Here is a 14,373-nt window from a genome sequence, read left to right on the forward strand (position 1 = left end):
ATTCCACTATTTTACAAAAACATGGCTTCCATGCCAGTAATTTTGTTTAAACAGAGCAATGGTGGCTTTATAAAAGGAGATGTAGTTCTATCCAAACCAAAAGCTATCTAGATCATCTCTCTGCCACAGGGAGATACTGAATCTATTTATTTAGTGTGAGTTATGATTGACTTAGAATGGAGGTGAGTGCATTTCTTTAGGCTATTCAGATGGGTAGCCAAAAGGGAGTATTTATACATTTTTCAACCCACTTAAAATCCTATTGCAGCGGTAGGAATATCATGGTACAAAGCTTTATGACTTTTACAATGGGTGTGTGTGTGTGTGTGTAAAGGAAGAACTTAGCTTCTATGAACTAAAAATGTATTGAAGACCTCTTCATCCAGCAGAAAACACACTGAAACACTTCCTGCTTTATCATCTCACTTAAGAAATGAAGCGTGACCACTAATGTGAGCAACAGTATTTTTAATTGTCTCAAAAAATATGGAAATGTGTATGAAAATGAGGGAAAACAGAACTTTTTCAGGCTTATTTCATTGATAAAGGAGCAACAAGTCTGGTAAGAGCTGGTACATGCAAGATACTTATGCATGCAGCTACTCAAACAGGCAGAGTGCTGAATGGGAACTGACATTTCATATTCTTGTGTGGTTTTGTCTTCTTAGGTTTTTTTTTTGGTTGGTTTTTTTAAGCAGTAATAAAATCCCATTATCCTGAATTAAGAGCTATATGAAAGAAAAAAATGGAAGAAAAGAACAATTTGGATGTCCCCAGAGCTGAAAGCTAGTCTGCAGAATCAAGAGGCACAGCTACAGACTGGGCAGAGAACTGAGTCAGAGCAGCCCTGCGAAGAAGGACTTGGGGGTGTTGGTCAATGAGAAACTGAACATGAGCCAGCAGTGTGCGCTTGCAGCCCAGAAAGCCAACCATATCCTGAGCTGCATCAAAAGGAGTGTGACCAGCAGGTCGAAGGAGGTGATCCTGCCCCTCTACTCTGCTCTCGTGAGACCTCACTTGGAGTATTGTGTGCAGTTCTGGTGTCCTCAACATAAAAAGGACATGGAACTGTTGGAACAAGTCCAGAGGAGGGCCACGAGGATGATCAGGGGACTGGAGCACCTCCCATATGAAGATAGGCTGAGGAAGTTGGGGCTGTTCAGCCTAGAGAAGAGAAGGCTGTGTGGAGACCTCATAGCAGCCTTCCAGTATCTGAAGGGGGCCTATAGGGATGCTGGGGAGGCACTCTTCATTAGGGACTGTGTGACAGGACAAGGGGTAATGGGTTAAAACTTAAACAGGGGAAGTTTAGATTGAATATAAGGAGGAAGTTCTTGCCTGTTAGGGTGGTGAGGCACTGGGTTGCCCAGGGAAGTTTTGAATGCTCCATCCCTGGTGGTGCTCAAGACCAGGCCAGACAAAGCCTTGGGTGATATGGTTTAGTGTGAGGTGTCCCTGCTCATGGCAGGGGGGTTGGAACTTGATGATCTTAAGGTCCTTTCCAACCCTAACTATTTTATGATTCTATGATTCTAAGAGTTAGTAAAGTGGAGATAACAGCTATCTTTTCAGAAAAGGGAGACATCCGTTCCAGGTCTGTCAGGACCTGAAAAGCATCCATCCCCGACAGTCCCATACAAAAAACACCTGGAAGAGAAAAAGAACAAAGAAATCCAGATCTAACTGGGATAGTGGTATGAAAAATATTCTTAGCCAAACATACGGGGTGAATTTGTTGTTAGATTTGCACCATTACACTGGAAGGTGTTAATAGCTTCTGTCAAATACAAATTTGTTTATAGAGCAGACAGGTGTGTCCCTGCAAGGGCCTTTGTTTTACTCTTTTCCTCTTATCCCTACCATAAGCCTGAGGCTCAATGCTTGCATCTGTACTAACTCAACAGGAGCAGTTTAGTGCAAGCCTGAGTGCAAGCACTGACACACAGTCATCAATAACTTGTAATTGACAGTGGTTTTCCTGCTTTAATTTCAGGCTTTGCCAACCTTGGCTCTCCCAGATAACACCAACCCAATTCAGGGAAGAGGAAGGACCAGGAACTTCTCCCAACAGGTCATACAAATGAGGTTCCCATGCAGTTGGTGAACAGCATGTGCATGTTGGTGATGCTTGTGCTGTAGTCGAAAATGGACCTCAGTTTGTTCCCTTTGTTAGCATAGACAAAGACTATACATCTGTCTCTTTTCCTCTACAATCATCTATTTTTACTCTCTACAATGCAAAAAGAAAGGGACCTGGCCAGTCTGTTCTCTCCCTTCTCACTGCCCTCTTTTCACCACATTGCAGGACTTGGGAAACCTGAGGAACAAGGGAATGCCTTGTAGCTACAGCTGTGAGCAGTTCTCAGCAGGCAGAGAGAACTGACATTTTCCAATGCTTCTGAAGTATGACTGTTTTGCCAGGCTTCTGGATTTATCAACATCCACAGCTTTTTATCCACTGCCTTCTAGGACACTTTCTAACAGCTTCTGGCAGAAATCAGGTATAATGTTAAAGAGTTACTGTGTTACAGCCATGAAGTAGAACATCAGCCAGCTGTGTGCAGGGGATTCCTTCCCTTGGCTAAAACACAAACCTACACACATGCATGCATATACTGTTTTAGACTAACGCAGCTCAGTCTACAAATTACCTTAATAAAGGTTATAATTTCTATACAGACTATGCCCAATAAACCTACTTCCATTTAACTACAGTAATTCACGGTCTTCTAAAATAGCACCCACAGCACATTTTCGTATTTCTTAGTAAAGACCCCCAATGTAGTCTATCGCATATGAGTTTAATACTGACCACATTTGGCACAGGATACACATATGGAAACTCCACCCACATATAAAACAGCATGCAAAAAGACAGGGAAAAAATAAATCAAAGAACAGATTGTAGCACAAGCTCTGCTGTATGCCGCAGAGAGAAACCAAACACTCAGGAAGACCGATTTGTTCACTGTTGTTTTATGGGATACAGTCGCATTACAGGAAACAAAGGCAGACAATACACAAGTGAGATAACTAATGCTCAGCTCTGCCCAGTTTCACCAAGATCTCTGCAAGCAAACCCAATTACCTCAAAGGCAAAACCATAACTTTGTCTGATGTAGGTTTTTGTTTTTATTTTTTTTTTTTATTTTTTATTTTTTTTTTTTTACCTCATGTAATTGGTTCTGCTGCCATGTCTCTGATCGGCAGTAAATTAGGATTAGGTAGAAAGGACTAGGATGAAGCGGTAATGTAAAAGCTGGAGGGCAGGAATGAGAAAAGAGAATTGATAAATAATACACAGGTCTCTTCTGTGGAAAGCTGGCAGAGCTGCTGAGGAATAACTGGAAATACTATCTAAATGCCACTGATAGAAAAAAAAAAAAATCATCTGGGGGAAGAGTTTACATCCAGAGAGGAACGGACTGTCTGAAAAGTCTGTTCAAGATTTCTTGACCTCAGGGGAAGAAGAGAGTGGTAAATACTGGGATCTTGTACAAATGAGTAGCAGCAGGGTTTGCAGAATAAGACTATTTGAGATGCTCTGAAGCTGCCTATTTAATGTCATGAACCTTACTGTATGTTTTGGAGAAAGGACAGCTGTTAAAAAGAAACTCTCCTGTCAATGAAGTACGTGCCCGGCTCCACAAACCACAATGGTCGATGGAGGAGCAGAAGAAAAGGAAAACGGGGGAGGAGAAGAAAAATTCTTTGAGGTACTTCTAGGCTATGAAAAAGACTCAAATACTGACAGGGCTTTCAGTACAGTTGTCAAGGAACAGTGAGATCCTCTTCAGCACAAGATCCATCAGCTCACTGCTTGTCTCTTGGTTGATGGGAGAGATCTTAAGATTCAGTATCATTACAAGACAACGGACAGGCGTATCTGTGCAGTGACCTTCCTGGAGCTTTCAGATGAAAAAGCGAGTTCGACAGAGGGAGAAGACAGAAATACATTTTCAAACTCTGTCTCTATGCGTCTGCCTTCAAAAGGCTTGTCTTCCGGATGGGCATATGGGAACACACACACACATACAGATAATCCCCCCACTTTATGACAGAACATGATTGATAAGTACTAGGAGAATGCTGAGGAGGAAGCAAGAATAATTAAACAAAGTAAACGTAAGAAAACTATTTATACTACAAAGATGAAGGGCACTTCCATAACATAGGCAAGTAGATCGACAGATTAAATAGATCAAATTTTTCCCTAAGGAAAAAGGGAACACTCTCCCTCCATCTGGATGACGCTTCATGCTGAGTACGCACTCTGACTCTACAACCCAGGGCTAAAGACCACACCAAAATATTGCTGGCAGCTGGCAACTTTAAAATCCTGACTGAAGTAAAGGGTCTCAGAAATGTAGTGTATCAGGAATACTATGCTTTCTTACTGCTATAAAAGTTGTGAGGAGACAACCGTGAGATGCTTTCCAGCACTGAAGACCAAAGTAATGACAGAAAGATCCCCCTGCTCTCTTCCAGGGAGATCACCTATGTGTTGAAGAATAACAGATCATCGGTTGCAAAGTGGAAGTTAAATACATCTACCTTCAAAGTAGCAACATTTAATCAAAACTTAGGAATAAAAGGTAAAAAAAAATCCATGCTCCACTATGTCATAAACAAAGTAATAGTTGTTCTTTCAAAAAAAAAAAAAAATAATATAAAAAACCTTCAAATTCAAGAAAATCTATCAACTGTGCTGAGACACTTGCCATAACCTCCTGGATGCTACCATTACAAAGCGTGTCTTGATATGCACCTGGTATTTTTCTGGTCCTTAATTTCAGTTTTTTGCACCTAGATATATCACCTCAGTCCAGGTGATCTTCGAAATTCCTGCAGACATGTCTTCCACGGGTGATAACTGCCATGTGATGCTGCTATATGTTTTTTCTTTCTTTTCATCTTTTCTTATAAATCATTCCCTCTAGTCTCTAATAATTTTTAATGCTCTGCTATGAGTTTCAGCAATTAACTTATATCTTAAGGTGCTCAAATTTGGATCCAATTTTTCCAATATCATCTTCCCTTGTATTTTGTGTATTTGTTTCAAAATTTTCCTAATAATTATGCTAATGCCTGTGCAATGAGAGCACTATAAAAAGTGTAACTAGCACTGAGGTGTGTTCAAAGACAGAAATTTAATATAACATTGTTCCAGATCAGTGTAGTTTTACTCCAAAGAAAGAAACCACTTTTGAATGAGAACAAAGTTAAAAGGAGAGAAGGGAAGATGTTGGTGAGAGAACTTTGATTAAATACTTCAATTAACATGCAACAGCTGAAATTTTATTTCTGTAAGCTTTTAAGACATCAGTATCAACTGCCATTGCAAAGCACAAGTGACATAGGAATTTAAGCATTAGTTATACATTTTCCAAACTATTGGTTTCCCGCTTAGCCACAAGCCTCCCAGGGTTTGAGTATCTTTATAAAAACAGAAATACTCACATGTTAAAACAAACAGTGTCCCTGCTGCTAAGGCTGGATGTTGTCTCACCTTCTCTCATAGTAACTTAAAAGCAGTTTAAAAAGTAGTAGAATAATAGCTTACATGAAAACAATGATTGTCATTAAGAGATGCTTAAAGGCAGGAATATAATAGTAAAAATTAAGGTCATCTTAATATACAATTTAGGGATATTTCTACATCTCCCAAGCCAAAGGATAAACTCTTAAGTACTAAAATTTGCCATTATTAGAAAAGTTCATTTCAATGTTCAGCCTCTAACTCATTATCCGTAATTAAGAAAAATCAGATTTCAAAGCAACAAGAGAAGAGTGTGATAAAGTTATCTGAAGTACTCTCTGGCAGGGATAATGCCAGCAGAGAGGTGGCTGTCATAAAATAGCCAAATGGCTTTTTCCACCTCCATCAAGGTCACTTTACTGATGATGTGCTCAATAAGATGATAATGCATTTAACTACTTTCCTTGCATCTGACTTCGACCTTACTGCAAATCCAAATGGCCTTGTTTAACTACCCTGGCCTTTCAACATTTCCCTGAACAAAGATAATTAAGGAGATATACTGCCCCCTACTATCACTGGAATTGAAAGACAAATAAACTTTAAAGAGCACAGCCAGGTGTCTATTGCATTAATGTACAATGTTTAAGCAGGGGGTAAAATGAAATAATGGTTAAATAATTATAGAAGGTTAACAAAGTTAACTTTGTTACATAAGGCAATTCTGTTTTATTTAAAAGAGAGAACATAAAAGGCTTTCCAGGCTACTTTTTACAACTCCCCGGACAACAGTCTTTTCTTTAACGCTGTTTCTGACTAAAGACGAAAAACGATCTGCAAAAATTAACAACTCAGAAATTTCTGCACATTTGGAGCTGGCTGTATTTCATACATGGTACAATAATGTTTTATGAAAAAGCAAGTCTATATGATTAAATCAAGAGCTGCTCTAATAAAAGCATTTCTGTTCTTTTTTTTCCTTTGTGTGTGGTCAGCAACTATACTGGAGATACAAATTAAAGTAGTTTAAAAATTAGGTTGGCAGTCATGACAATTTGAAAGCTTAGAAGTAATGCTTTCTCACAATTTATACAATGATGAACAATGACCAAGTAATACTCTATAACAGCAGTCACTTTCTTTTTTCTTTTTATTTATCCATAGTCTTGCATCCCAAATCAGTCTCCAACATGCTAATGCTCCTTCATACTAAGAAAAGAAAACCCAACAAAACAAACTACGTCACTAGCACTTGGACTAACAACTGAGACCAAATAAAAAAAAAAATATAAAAAAAGCAGGCAAAGCAGTTGGATGTTCTTTCTGTAGTTGCATGCAAGAGATCTTATTTTAGATTAACCTTTTTTTCTTCTAAATCTGCTTTTCTTTTAAGCGTCTTAGAAATACTGTTGTATAGGTCCAAATCCTCTTCAAGAGTCAGAAAGAGGCAGAACAGTGAATTGCATCAGAAAGATAAAAACACATAAGTTGCTATTGACCTGATACTAGATATGAGAGAGTTCACTGCTACCTCAAAAATTGCTGTTCCTTTGCCAAAGAAAATGAAGTATGCAGAAAACCTGTTACATGTGTTTAATCAGAGATTTCCTATAACGCAGGTCTTCAGCAATGACAACAATATCTACTTTTGCCATTTTGTCAGGCCACCATTACTTTGAGTTGTAGATGTAGTCTGTCCAAATTCCAAAGGGTTCGGGTATTTGGCTAAATCTTTTGCTGCAATACCACTTAATTCAGAGTCAACTCCTGAATTCTGAATACACCAGAATTTAAGCCTCCTTTAAACATACCTTCTACTGCCCAATATAAAAAATCAGTGCCTTCTACTATCACTGATTACCACATCAAACACCTGAAGTTTGCAATGATTCATATATTATAGCTGTGCAAAATCCCTTCTCCTGTATATAACAAGTCATGAACAAGCCTTTCAAGCTGAGCTAGGTCTCAAAATTCTAAGCCTGTGTTTTGTTTCCCATTTAGATCCCACTAGAATGATACTCTGACTCCACATACAAGAACTCTACCACTTTCTTACATTTAAAAGACTGACTTCACAAATCATGTACTTTATAGCAGTTTACAGAAAACAATTATTTCTGTTTCAAGCTTGGAAAAAAGGGTGCTTTAGCCAGTTCCAAAAGATGAATATGCACCTTGCTGTTACCCTCTGTGAGTTCTAAACTTTTCTTGCATAATCGTGCTTCTAATTCTTAGGCAAAGAAGGTGAATGATTATTTTCCATTCATTTACAATCTTTCAGCCACCTACCTATTCTGTTCAGAGTTTAACATGGGTAAAGCTTTCTAAAAGGAACACAAGTGCCATTTTTCCCATTTGTTCCTAACATTTAAAAAGCTTCACTTACTCAAGCTGGAAAACTACAGAAGCATTTTGTTAGTACAGTTACTTTACCTCATCCCAATTCCTTATTTTGCACAAAAATCCTCAAGTGTTTGAACCTAAGAGATGCATATATCTTCAAACCATTAGTGAGGTCATCAGCTCACAGCATCATCTCTCTATACAACATTGAAAATATGGAAGCCCTCTTACTATTCTGAAATGCATAAATCTGTAACTATATCTTGAGAAAGTCTCCCAAACCTACACAGAGTATTCAGAATTAAATAACCAGATCTTTGTAGACATGCATAAAAGATAGGAAAACTAATGTCTTTGCTCATTTGGAAAACAATACAGTGCACTGTTATTTTCCAATATCACTGCTCAAATCCCTACATTATACAAAGTGTACATATTGTGACCTTTTATTTTCCTCATTTAGTTCAAGAAGCAAACGGGGATGCAAAACAACTTACAGAAAGAAAAGTTGTGAAGTCTGACCTCACAACTGCTTAGTAGATCATTTCAGTAATTTGATAAGTCATGTTAAATCTTCATAGATACACATCAGACATGCAAGAACACAGCTCAAAACAGCTTCAAGTTGGGTCAGTTTGCATCATACACTGATGGCTGCTTACCAGCATTCTTATTGTGGACCCTTAAAATTAACACATACTTGACATTTTACATTTCCTATAGCATAAATTATCAATGTTTTAGACCAACACCACATCAGCTGATTTACCTCAAACGGAAAGAAACCAACAAAACACGAACAATTACAAAATTATCCCATCTTGCATGGAATGTATTACTTCACACATTCTCCATTCTACTGCAAAAAAGTTAGAAAGTACAAATGACAAGCAAGCCAAAATCATCTAAATGCTAAATGTTTTTATAAAGTTTTAGGTAGTTTTTATAAAGATTTATGTAGGCTTATTGCTAAATTGGGACAGAGACTTTTTATAATTCCTTGGAAGAAAAAAAACTATACTGTGACATATACGGGGCCATTCTCCACATACAGCTGCAGAGCAATTAACCAAAATATTTGTAACATCTGATTTGTAGTTACTGAGCTGCCTGACAGTTCTGAGCCCCAATCTGATAGATTAAAAAATGGTAAACCAGGTTTTCTGTTCTGGTTCAAACACTCCCTTTCACAAGTTTTACTCAAACAGATACACCTGAACTAACTGTGTGTATATTAAAAAATGTACCTTTTCAAGAGAAGAAGGGAAAGGGCATTAGCAACATGCACACCATGAAGTTCAGGGAAACAAACCTGGCCTATTTAGTACCACTATGCAAATGTACAAAATCTTATCTTAACGATAGCATGCACTTAACATCAAGCAATCAGATCTTTGTGTCCATTAAGTAATTAATACACTCTGAATGGGTAGGGGACTCTTGCCATCTTCAGTAACTTTTCCACACATTTTCAGTGAATTTATTCTGCGGATTAGAGATCTTAGGAGAGAAGGTACTTGCCTTTCTCTCCCTCCATTGTTCTCTACCTCCAAAGCTGGTAACAAGCAGCTCAGTCTTTGTCTAAGGGTTTTGTAGTTCACATCGTAAGTTTCTTTCCCCATCGCTGAAATATTGGAAGGCAAGGATTCTGAAAGCTTCCCACAGTAACGGACAGAAAACAGGCGCAAAGTTAACAAAGGAGAGTGAGCTATCACTGATCAGTGTCAGGTCTGTTTACTGGAGCAGATCAGTATCCCCCCCAAATCTTCAAAGTTCAGAGTTTTTGTTTAATAAACTGTTTGAAAAAAAATGGCAAATGGGCCTAGTGAGGTGAACATAAGCCAAGATGGTTAAAACAAAACAGTCTACAGACAGATGGGTAGTTCAAATTCAGATTCACACATGAAATAACAGCAAAACTAAACGGTAGTGTGCACAAAAACTGTAACAGTATGTTCATGCACTGGAATACAGACAATATAATTTTAAGGAAATTCGATTGCTGACATACCTTTCTTAGGGTTTTTTTTCTCACTCCTTCCTCACAGTCTACTCTAGTAATTAACAGAGGTCTCCGGATGGCTCACTGAAATATTTAAAGCTGGGGAACAAAAGGTTTATTTTAAAAATGAAAACCTTGGCTTGTAGAACTCCAGACGTGAATCTGCTTTCAATTACTGAAAGTATTTCCACTTCAGTGAAAGAGGATCAAATCTTCAACTACACCATCTTTAGGCAATGAATTTGATTATATAAAGCTTTAAAAATACAGAACGACTTTGTGACACAGCTGTATATTCTATCCGTACCATTTATTAGGTATACAGAAAACAAGGAGCTAGCACTTTAAATGAGAAGCAGACAGAAATGTGGCTGCTCACAGCAGCACTGTACTTCCAATACCGCAGCTCTGCTTCAGGGTTTGGTTTTTTTTCAGGTGCCCACATAAATGTCAGAGATTACACCAAGCTTTAAAGGAAGGATTTTACAATCCTTTAGACAGGAACCTAGGCTGATTCCCCTCCCCCCCAGTGCTTTTATTTGCATAATTTGCACTGTTGTAAAGTTATGTTTTTCTTTCTGGACTTTCGGGCTAACACAATCTCCTCCACATCCCCCCAGTGCAGCAGGTACCGTAGCCTCTAGGAACCACAATAATTAGAAGCACTTTATACTTTTCCCAACATACAAGCACAACAGTTAGGCGAGGCAGATCCAAGGCTTACGCTCCACAGCGAGATGCAATACCTTCAATGCAAATTGTGCAAAAACTTCCTATTTCTCACACCTCCGATTCCGCAAACCTATCCTACCGCACCCCCATCCCAGCCAAACGCCGGGCCGGGCTCTTCCAACAGCACCAAGGAAAGGAACACGAGAAAAGCGGTTACCTCTCGGCTTAGCAACACTACAAACACGACACCCGCACTCCGCGGACGCCCGGCGCTGTTCCCCGCGCTGCCCAAGCCGCCGAATGCGCCAGCGCCACCCCCGGCACCCGGCCCGCACCAGCGCCACCTCCCCGGGCTCGCCACCGCCCCCCGGCCCCGCCCCGCGCCCCACCTCAGCGATCTGTAGCGTTCCGTAGCGCTCCTTCCGCTCCGCGCCGCCGCCCAGCCCCGTCTGCGGCGGGTGGCCCGGCGGAGCCCCGCGCCGGCAGACAGCCGCCCGTTGCGATAGGCTGAGGCGCCGGTGTTTACTCCCCGGCGAGGAACGGGGGCCGGGCCTGGCACCGCGTAACCCTTTCGAGGCCGCGGCGAGCAGAACGGTTATGGCTGGAGGTTGGGGTCTCTTCCCGCTGTCGGGGGCGGCGGGGCTCGCAGGGGCTTCTCACAAAGCAGTTTTTCCGTCGCAGAAGCCAAACTTTACCTGCAGCCCTCCTGCTAGCGCCAGTTGTCAAGTCTGACGCATTTTCGGAAATTAAGTCGGTATTCCGGGAAGGTGAATTCCCGTTCGGGCACCCACACCCGATTCCCGTCGCCGCGGCACTTCCCTCCTGAACCAGGGGCCAGGCGCAGGTGTTGGCACAGAGAGGTTACAACCGAACCACTCATCCTGTGCTTTAACTGAAACAGAAATACATCCCCCCAGGTACCACCTTAGGAGACGCTTTTTCTCTACATCTAGATAAATACCGTGAGGGGTGGTGGTACACGAGAACAGGTCACCCTGAGAAGCTGTGGCTGTCTCATCCCTGGCAGTGTTCAAGGCAAGGTTAGATGGAGCTTTACGCAACCTGGTCTGGTGTCCCTGCCTGTGGCAGGGGCGTTGGAACTAGCTGACCTTTAAGGTGCCTTCCAACCCAAACCAGTCTGTGATTCTATGATGTATATGGGCACAGATACAAAAAAAACCCAGCTTACTTCAAAATGCTCTACTTGACAATTTATAATCACATCTGCTCCTGGTGAAACCTCTGGACCTGCAGCCCAATCTGACTGGACACAGAACCAGGTGTGTTGCGTTACAGCTGCCAGATAATGCTAACGACTAACAGAGAATACAGCAGTCACATTACTCACCATTAATTTCTGAAATACTGTAGAGATTGGAGCAACTAGATGCCTTCATTGTACTTTGAAAGAGTACAAATGTACTCTTTCAAAATAGAAAACCCTATTTCCAGCTAGTAATCAAACTTAAGTTAATGCCTGTCTTTAGTAAAAGAACCATTTTTTTTTTAAATATTACTTCTTTTTAATTACCCCTCGTGGAACACGGAACTCCTTTAAAATGGCTGTGGGAATGACACCTCCAGCTCCATTTTTAACATCACTACACAAAGAACCTTCTGAGTTGGCTTAGAAAATACTGAGATATATAGTAATTCATACAAGGCTTTTCTCATGTTTTTTTCACCTTGGACCTTTGCTAATACCAACTAACCTCAACTCCCCTTGCCCCTTTACAAGATCTGTTGCCGACACAGGCCAAGTGATCACAGCAGCTACCCAGAAGCCACATTTTGCCAAGAAATAGATCAAGATCTTGTTAATGACTACACAATAATTCCAGGGAAGACAATAACATTCCAGAATATGCTTCAAGACTGCTATGTAGAAGGCTGCAATAAAAGCACATATTTTAGATGTATTATTCATAAGAATTTAAAAATATTCAAAAAGCTCACACAATTAGTCCTCATTTGCAACTTCCTAGAGAGACAAAGACAATGCAGAGTGAAATAGCAGAATTTGGTGAAATGGGGGAAAATACTGAGCTAAGTAGCCAGGTCCTGATGAGGGCACTCTTGACTGCCAATGGGAAAAGTACTGAAAAACACCCCAAAGTAACAGCATTAATACTGCCTCTCAAACTGAAGCCCTTTGAGTTAGATATGCAACAGACTGTGTGCTTGTCCTTTGTGCTTTCTCCTAGCACAAAGGAAAAAACTGCAGTTCAGTCACCACTGACTTCTACTTTGCTCTGGCTTTTGGGGTTGTGTGTGCTGAAAATTGGAAGCTTTTTGTAGTTCATATTCTGTACAGACTCACATCTGCAATTGCTGCAAGACCAGCCAAGAGGAGAGGTATGAGATGAAATCATGAACTAATATAGTCAGTTAAGGAAGCAAGTCTTCAGCAGTTCCACAGCACTGCTCATATTCTCTGCATCTCTTCCAAGAGGTCTAGTTATAATAAATGGGGTATTAGATCATGCAAAGACTATTTTCCAATCTGCTTGAATGGAGTACCTATGGATAAGCACTTTCTGCCACTGAAAAAACTACTGAGGAGGTAATTAATTTGAGCACAGGTCCTTACAGATCTTGAAAGAACTGAATGGGAGCTGGATGCTTGGAGTGAGCTCATGCAGAGCTGTATTGCTTGTTTGGGAATTACTGCTCTCAGAAGGCACATGTACTTGCACCCCCTCTCCAGAAGACTGCCGTGGACTTGTGCAGGGAGCAGGATATTGGGTCCTCCAAGAGCCCCTCTTTCCAAAACAATGCTACCTTGTCACAAATATGTACCACTGTACATTCGCTATCTGAGGATAGCAGCCTATTAAAAAAGTAAGATTCTGCCTCTGCTAATTATGCCAGTGCTGACCTTCCTTTAGCTGGATCATCTCTTCATCCAGGAACAGAGCTGGATATCACTGTGGTAGATCCTCTTTTCTCCATTTTGAGCCAGTGGCAATGGAATTTTCCTTTGCTTTGATGCCCCCTGTGCTATGATTCCACTGTCCCATTAACGCCAGCACAAATGATTTATGAAATCTATTAGGTGCAACACAAAAGACATCTGAAACATAGGTGTTCACTTACAAAAATATTTATATGGAGCAGACAAATGGGGGTAAAGCAAACTCCAGCACAGATACCACACTTTATGCTGACATTGCTCAAGCCCTAAGAGTAGAAAGATCAAACAAAACCTCGGTGATGGGTGAGGGTGAAGAATAGCATATATGCTTCATTCAAAGGGAAAGAAGCACTTTTTCCTTTTTTTTTTTTTTTATTTGGTCAGAAGGATTATTACAGTAAATTATGCAGCGCATTAACCACTGATTTTGAACCCATTTTTAGTCTTTATTAATAACTCATTATAGTCCTTTTTCTTAATGTGGAATAAATTAGAGCTGTGTTAATCCATGCAGCTATCTGCAGGTACATTTATCACTATGGTAGCCACTTTCACTCTCCTTACTGGAAGCTGCATTTCATGGGCAACAGACACTCATCCCCTGCTGAACTCAAGTCACAGTGGCCTTTTCAGGTCACTGGCAGGGTCACCTCAAAACGTACCTTTTTTAAAGGACTGAAAGGTACCACACAGCTGACCTTGACATATGTGAAAGAATTTCTCTCTCTTTCTCTCGTATTGCCACAATTTAGATCAGTAAAAACAACCAAGCTGGGGCCTTGCTGGTATAAAAGGGCAAGGAACTGCTAACAGGATGTTCTTTGTGGGAACTCAAAGCTTTTGGAACTGATTCCTCTTCCCTGATCCAGAAGAGCTCAAATTTTATGGTCTTCATAGCATGTTGCATAGTGCATATTTTTCCAGAGCATATGAAAACAGGGGAGAATTGTGAATGTGGTT

At 40.5% G+C, this 14,373-nt stretch overlaps 1 protein-coding gene across 6 annotated transcripts in view; it reads right to left on the reverse strand.

Annotated features, from left to right (window-relative positions):
* Nucleotides 1-14,373, reverse strand: part of TENM3 (teneurin transmembrane protein 3) — a 1,300,329-nt gene that overhangs the window by 234,198 nt on the left and 1,051,758 nt on the right. For 2 of the 6 annotated variants that reach the window (XM_061372239.1, XM_061372222.1), the window contains exons 1-2: nucleotides 10,717-10,841; nucleotides 9,837-9,926 (exon numbers count right to left, since the gene is read on the reverse strand). The exons of 2 other annotated variants lie outside the window; for them this stretch is intronic. The gene's annotated coding sequence lies outside the window, so the exon portion shown is untranslated. Of the gene's footprint in view, nucleotides 1-9,836; nucleotides 9,927-10,716; nucleotides 10,842-14,373 lie in introns of those variants that run through there. 2 more of the 6 variants (XM_061372230.1, XM_061372247.1) reach the window with 2 other exon arrangements.

This window comes from Neopsephotus bourkii, unplaced genomic scaffold, assembly GCF_033783945.1.
Source record: "Neopsephotus bourkii isolate Nb327-2 ecotype Australia unplaced genomic scaffold, CSIRO-AGI_Nbou_v1 NB_168, whole genome shotgun sequence".
Classification (NCBI taxonomy): Eukaryota; Metazoa; Chordata; class Aves; order Psittaciformes; family Psittacidae; genus Neopsephotus; species Neopsephotus bourkii.